This window comes from Apodemus sylvaticus, chromosome 12 (assembly GCF_947179515.1).
Source record: "Apodemus sylvaticus chromosome 12, mApoSyl1.1, whole genome shotgun sequence".
In the NCBI taxonomy this organism is placed as follows: domain Eukaryota; kingdom Metazoa; phylum Chordata; class Mammalia; order Rodentia; family Muridae; genus Apodemus; species Apodemus sylvaticus.
In genome coordinates, this window is record NC_067483.1 from 12,320,370 (window position 1) to 12,328,323 (window position 7,954).

At 39.3% G+C, this 7,954-nt stretch overlaps 1 pseudogene; it reads left to right on the forward strand.

The window, feature by feature from the left end:
* The first annotated feature begins 5,426 nt into the window (after positions 1–5,426).
* LOC127697800 (exosome complex component CSL4-like) lies at positions 5,427–5,958 on the forward strand (annotated as a pseudogene).
* Positions 5,959–7,954: the final 1,996 nt, after the last annotated feature.

The window sequence follows — 7,954 nt, forward strand, 5'->3', positions numbered from 1 at the left end:
CGATGCTGGTCTCTTCTTAATCACAGCTAATTTCTTAGCTCCAGCTAACCAGCATCAATAGTCCCAGTAACACAAAGGTTTGCTTTAGTGTTTCTGGTATCTTGTTAATCACAGATGATTCTTCAGTCCCAGCAAACCAAAACCACAGAATCTTCACAATCAAAGCATGGCCCCTTTAAGAGTCTTTAATCTTCCCTCTGAAATTTCACAAGCCAAGCCTCCATCTTCTGCACTGTTCTTAACATCGTCTTCCAAGTTCCTACAGAACTTTACACAGAGCTCTTAATATCCTAATGGCTTTTATAGCTCAAAGTTCCAAAGTCCTTCCACAGTCCTCTCCAAAAGATGGTCAGGTTGTCACAGGAATACCCCACTATACTGCTATCAATTTGTCTTAGTCAGGGCTTCTATTCCTGCACAAACATCATGACCAAGAAACAAGTTGGAGAGGAAAGGGTTTATTGAGCTTACACTTCCACGTAGTAGTTCATCACTAAAGGAAGTCAGCACTGGAACTCAAGCAGGTCAGGAAGCAGGAGCTGATGCAGAAGCCATGGAGGGATATTTCTTACTGGCTTGCTTCCCCTGGCTTGCTCAGCCTGCTCTCTTATAGATCCCAAGAATACCAGCTCAGAGATGGTACCACCCACAAGGGGACCTCCCCCCTTTATCACTAATTGAGAAAATGCCCCACAGCAGGATCCCATGGAAGCACTTCCCGAACTAAAACTCCATTCTCTGTAATAACTCCAGCCTATGTCAAGTTGACACACAAAAACAGCCAGTACAGTCAACTATCCCTTTGAGGCAGGATCTCATTTTTGATCTTGGGGATCACATTTTATTGACTGGGCTGCAGACGAGCAAGTGCCTGTAATCCTCCTGGAACCTGAAATTATGGACTAGATGGGAGTCATGCTTGTTATCTGGGTGCTGGGAACTGAACTGCCTTTTCCTCTAATATTGTGTATATTTTTCTGTAGCAGTTACAGTTTTTAAAGAGCTAAATCAAATAACTTGTAATGCAATATATAATCCTTTGACGAATTCTTGTTATTATATGTTTACTTTAATTCCCATTTTGCTATGATTATACTCTGGTTCTATTATTAAAACCTGTTTCTAACAACTAAAAAACAAAAACAATTTCAAGCAGTAGAGACCAAGCCAATGAATTTCCCCTGGCCTATCACTCAATTTTTCTAAATGTTTTATTCTTGCATTCGACTGGATTAAATGCTACTCTAAGATACCATTTTCCCTTCAATATCTTAGTATGTGTCTATCCCTAAGATATTTGTATCCTCTCTCATCTATATGTAAATGTGTACACATACCATATGGATGTACATATTTCAGCATTCATACATACAAACCACACACATACACCTTTAGAAAGCAAAAACCTTATTAGTAATTTTTAAAGAATATTAAATTCCAACAGACACTTCAGAAATATTTTTTCCAACTGTTCTCTTTGAGGTAGGAGTTACCCGGGTCCTCCACAGTGCTTTTGATTGAATTACATCAGTTCACAAATGCTAGAAATTTAAATACTTGAGTGAAATGCTGTACATATTTTAAAGAAGCTTGCTTTGTAGTACAAACTTGATCAACACTAGATATATAACATCAAGAGCATGTATTGATCTCTGGAATAGAGATTGCTGAAATTTGGGTAAATTCTTGGCCAAATTTTGAACATCAAACTCACCATTGTTCACCTTCCCATTGGCTCTTCTCACTTTCTTTCAGCTTTTAACTCATCCTGGCTCATATCCCCGCTCTCTGAACTCCATCACACTTTGTTTCTCCTTGAATGTCACCTGTTGCCAGTACTTCTCTGTGTAGAATAACTTTTCCCTTTTTTAATCTTCCTTTACAGATTTGATCATCAGTGTGAATTAAAACCTCTGTTGGGTAGATTGTTGATGTGGGATAGGATGTGAGTACACAATTCATATCCACATTAGGTTAGTAGGAGGGTCAGAAACAGCTTAGAATGTGGGGAGACCATATGATCATACAGGACTATAGATATCCCTTGAAAATAGATGTGAGGAATAGGATGGTATAGGATGAAGCAGGAGGATCATAAGTTTTAAGCCAGCCTGGTCTACATAGTAAGAGCTTTTCAGAAAAGGAAAGAAAGGAAGACTTAATGAAAGGAGGAGTGAGGGAGCTACTTAAGTTAAGGTGTAAAAAACTGCCAATTGTTTGCTTCCAAGCAAATCCTCCTAAAAAGGAGTCTGTTTTGTCACATGACTCCATTTGTTTGAGAAAAAAAAAAAAACAACATTTTCTTTGTTACACATTTTCATTTTGGGTGTTTGTGTTTTTAGGACAGCTTGTGACAGTGTATAATTTATTCATTTGAACAGTAAGTCTTATGAAATCCAAGTACAGATCACGAATTGCTGTTGAAAATTAGAATCTAAAGTGACATGAATCATATACTGTAGAGAGCCATAATTGAGATGTCTGCCACCTGTCAGGAACTGCACACTCCCCCCAGCCTTTGAGTGGGGGTTGTAACTTGGGGCTAGCTACTATTTCTCAGCCTTTGAGGTTCTGCCCCATTGATCTCCAAAGAACCTACAGCTTCCTGTAAAATACCTGAGAGCCACCACTAGCTAACACCTGACACTTGATGCTAGCTAGCCTCTGACAAAGCACTGGGATCAAGGTGAAGTTCTTTGATCTTCCAGACCTACAGTTTTCCAAATCAAGCAGCATGGAGCAGTAGAGCCAGCACCTGTGGAGTAGTCTCTCTGACTTTTGGAAGGAGGGTCTTGGCCCAAAGCCTTAAATTGTCAGACCCCAAATAATGTTTGAGCCTTGAGCAGGAATCTTGTCTTGGCTTCATGTTTCACTTGCCATCCCTTTCCCTATCCCCAGCTTTCCTTCCTGGAAACCCTATAAACTTTTCGAATGTAGCTGTGGGTAACTATAATATATGGAAAATATAATCCAGATCTAGAAGACTTCGTGCAAAAAGAAGGTAATAACATTTCAATATTGGGGCTTAGAGGGGGTTCATTTAATGTCTCACTAAAGTCACATGGTATGGCCTAGGTCATCCAACAGTAGCAGTATGTACACTGGAGATGCTGAGAGTCTGTAGTAGCTCAGTCCATGATCCTAGATGCCTCAGCAGTGCTAACCAGGTGCTGAAGGACCGGAGCATCCTGGGGGGTTGTTGGTCCTCAGTTTATGTTGGAAGTCCAAAAATGTTGGAGTGTTGGTATTCTGTCTAAGCTCCATTTCACACTTACCTGGCCATAGCCAGGTATGCCACAACCCATAGACCTGGCCCACTATAAGAGGGGCTACTTGCCCCTCCACTCTCTCTCTCCCTGCTCTCTCTAATCCCACTCTCACTTCTCTGACCCTTGGACTCTCCTCCCCCCTCCCCCTCTCTCCATGTGGTCATGGCCGGCCTCCATTACTCACTGCCTCTCTCTCTCTCTCTCTCTCTCTCTCTCCTCTCTCTCTCTCTCTCTCTCTCTCTCTCTCTGTCTCTCTGCCTTTCTCTACCACTAACTCCTAACCTCTACCCTGAATAAACTCTATTCTATACCATGTCTGGGTGCGTGTGGTCCCTCAGGGGGAAGAAGTGCTTCGACAAGGGCCTACCTGGGCACCCCCTTACCCAACACTGCTGTGCCACACTCCTTTAATGCCCTTTCTCTCTACTTAAGCCCCCTTTCATTGATGCATTGCCTTTCATTGATGCATTGGCCTTTCATTGGTGCGATTGGACTGAAAATGAGAAACACTGTGGAAAAGTGAAAAACTGCAGGTATGCCAGCTTTGCCATTTAAATTACAACCTCACTCACTAGCCTTGGACGGTAAGCTAATAATCCCATTCTCTCTTTTAAAGCCCCTTTCATTGGTCCGTTGGCCTTCCATTGGCCCTTCCTCTGGCCTTTCATGGAGTCTGACGTCTTCTTCATTGTCATTATCATCATCATCTATGTCATCAGAAACAACAATATCAGCAGCACTAGCAAGGTGATTCAGCCACAAGAAAGCAGTGACAGCAGGTGGGTAATCTTGAGTTATCTTTGAACCTTTTATCTCAGCTTCCTGCAGAAAGTAGTAGCCCACTGTGAGAGAGGGTTTTCTTCTGTTCACTAATTCTTCCTGGCAACATTCTCACAGACTTACCTCACCAGTCTTGCCAGTGTGAAAATCACAAAATTGTTTGCAAAATGTATCCTTGGAACCCTTTTATTTTCTAAAAATCCAGTGAGTTATGGTACTCAAAATGCTTAGAAGACAATATTTCCTTGGACTTAAATTGAAGTCATTAATAATTGATTCATTAATAATCATTAATAATTGATTAATAATTGATTCATTTTATTATTATTATTATTAATTATTATTATTATTATTATTAGTAGTAGTAGTAGTAGTAGTGGTATTTAGTAGTAGTATTTAGTAGTAGTACAATATTTTTATATGCACATACATGTGTATAAGCCAGGGTGTAGATGTGGAAGTTAGTGTACAAGATGCAAAAGTCAGTTCTCTTTTTCCAGGTCTACTCTGGGATCAGACTCAGTCTTTATCAAGATTGGTGGCAAGTATCTTTATACACTAGTTCATCTATGTACTCTCCTGCTTGGAATTTTAAAATAAAATATCTAAAACATGGATCTGGACAGATATTTCAGTAGTTATGAGTGCTCACTGGAATCCTGAGAATTTGGATCTTGTCACCCATGAAACAGTCTGGCTTCTTTAACATGTAGATAAACAGATGCTATAAGATAACACTACTTTGCTTTTTATATATACAAAAAATAAAAACGACAAACTGATCTCTCTTACTTACCTCAGGCACATTGGCTTGGCTTTATTTTTATTCCTTCTTCTAACCAGGGCAGAAACACAATCTGTGCCACTCAGGAGGGGGCTTGACATTTCCAGTTCATATTACAAAATAACGAAATTGTACTTAATGTTAATTTTATTACTTCTACAAGTCACTTCAGAACATCTAGGAAGAAAAAACATTTTTAAAAACAACAGTGTTGCAAACTACTGATACAGACAGTCATGTGAAAAGATTATATATAGACAATATATTATAATATAAAAATCTTCTCCATGACCAATTTGGTACAGATCGGTTTTCTCTTTTTGTTTTTCTCTTCCCCCTCGCATAACCAACAAACAAATGGAAATAAAATTTCACTTCTGAGCTTTTATGTAGTGGTGGCCTAACAATTACATTTTAAGAAATTACTTCAAAAAGATATGTTGGGTCTATTATTAACAAAACAATCAAAACTGGGTATACATTCAGTTATTTTAGTTCTTTCTTTCTTTCTAATTTAATTTTATTTTTTAGATAAAAGGACTTCAGAGTGGTAAGCATGATACTACCTATGATATACTCCATCCCCCATGAACATGGAGGAAGGGAGCCCCGGCAGTGTCATCTAAACCTAGAATGGCTACATCATTTTCTTTTCTGTGTGATGTTTGATGATGACCAGTGAAAATGGTATGCTACCGGTGGTATGTCTGATGACAGAAAGAGAGTCCCAGGTACTTCTAGATGTTGGAGTTGTAGTCACCTGTAAAGTCTCTAACATCAATTCAAGTTTTTCCAATGTACACTTACTGTAAGTGGCATCTACTGCACTTAAAAATGCAGAGAGTTTCAAGGAACTATCTGCCAGGAGGATATCTGAGCAAATGAAAAAGACAATGTTGACATTTATAAAAGTTTCCGCCCAGTTGATATATTTTGGCCTAAATAATCCCTCTTGTTGATGCAAAGCCCAATTGCCTGCTGAGCACAGCTGAAAAAGAATTAGGAGTAGTGGTAGCTCACATCGAATCAGACATCCAGATGGTTCCCTTGAGATTGTGTCCTAAGACACAAACTAAAGAATTTCAAAAAGTGGCTAGAATACAGCCAGATTTCTTACAATCTTAATCAGACTTTACTCCAAAGAGGGAGACAATTATTTTCAAGGGTATGTGCATGAAAATTTTTTTTTTCTCAAGATAGCATGGTCTTTGTTAAGGCAGCTGTAGACAGCTTGCAGCCATCTCTTGAAAAATAAGCCAGAAAAAATACATGTCATAGCAAACATCCAAGACTCCTGCAGCTGAGTCAGGAAGACTGTCAGTTCCTAAGTTTGAGGCCAGCCTGGGCTGAATAATTAAACTTTTTCAACTAAAATGACAAACAGAAAATGTACTGTATCTGAAATACCATTCTTCGCAAAGAGTGATTTTTATTCTCTGGGCTGGTGAAACACATTTGAAGGCATTTAGTGAACAAACTCACGCAATAACTAATGGCTTCATCATAAATATGTATATATGTATTTTTCTATGACGTGAAAAGTAGTCTTTAAAATATTTTTTTTTAATTTGTATGTATATATGTATATTTGTGTATGTGCATGAGAATGTATTACCTGTGGAAGCCAGAAGATCCCCTGGAAAAAGAGATGGTTTTTAGCAGCCACCATTGTTCTGGAAATTGCACTCAGATTTTCTTCAAGAGCCACAAGTCTGTTTCACAGGTGAGACATCTGTCTTGTCCCAACTTTGAACTTTTCATTTTCTTATACTTCTTCCAGACTGCTGGGATTATAAGCATATACCATCATGCCTAGTTTATGAGGTGCTGATGGAATCCAGGTCTTCCAGTATAATAGGGAATTAAAAAAAGCTCCAGCCCCAACCCAAGGCCTGGCCCTAACAACAGGACTGTAAACAAAGCAAAATAGGACTTACTTTCCCCTTAGGGTGCCAAAGAAGTCCCTTTCTCAAGGGAAAGAAGTGCATTCCTATTTTAAGAATTTAGCCATTGGCTCTCCTTCCCTATTCCAGCCCAAAGGAAAACCCTGATTTAATATGTAGTAGGCAGGTTTAGTCCTTAAGAGTAGCTGGGGAAGCAAAAGAAACCTGAATCTATCTTGTATTTATTTGCCAGATGGTACAGTGATCTAATTACAGCAGGAAGATAGCACAAGTGCAAGGCCAAAGGAGAAGACAGGGAAACAGCAATTATACCTTTGCTGCTGGGGTGTTCAAATGATCTGGTTAGTATTGACTCCTAATGTTATGTCCAGATTGGGGCCTTAGTTGGACCAAGGGCTGCTATGGCTGATCTGTGATCACTGAAAAACAAAGATGTCTGTTGCTTCTATACTGAGTCCGGCTATACCCATCATTTCTATATCAACAATGTCTCTAAAATTTAGCACGAAGATCTACATATAGATCCTTAGCCCTATTGCCTAAATAGGCCCAGGCCCATCAAAAATATTTCATAACTTAAGCAGGTGTAAGCATTGCTTTTATTTTTTCTCCAAGACTGTTAATCATCCTTGCCTTAAAGATAATTTTTTTCCTCTTCAGAGCTAATCAAGTTTTTCAGAAACTGACTTTTGCAGAATTTTAGTTAAGATACTTTTATTTTTAGCAAATAGTATTTGTCAGTGCTTAGGATGGGGCAAGCAGGTGTCTACAGGAAGGAAGCAGTTCAATGTTAGTTCTGTCCTATCAGATTAGAAACAGAATTCCTTATTCTGTCTTTCTTTCCTATGTGTCAGAGACTAAACCCTAGAAAACCAGAGTTTCAACAGCCCTCACCTTGAAAGCTCACTGACCTTGCGGATTACAGAAACACCCCTCTTCTTCACACACAAGGCTGATCAACCGGTTCTTTTTTTTTATTATTATTCGATATAATTTATTTACATTTCAAATGATTTCCCTTTTCTAGCCCCCCACTCCCCGAAAGTCCCGTAAGCCCCCTTCTCTTCCCCTGTCCTCCCACCCACCCCTTCCCACTTCCCCGTTCTGGTTTTGCCGAATACTGTTTCACTGAGTCTTTCCAGAACCAGGGGCCACTCCTCCTTTCTTCTTGTACCTCATTTGATGTGTGGATTATGTTTTGGGTATTCCAGTTTTCT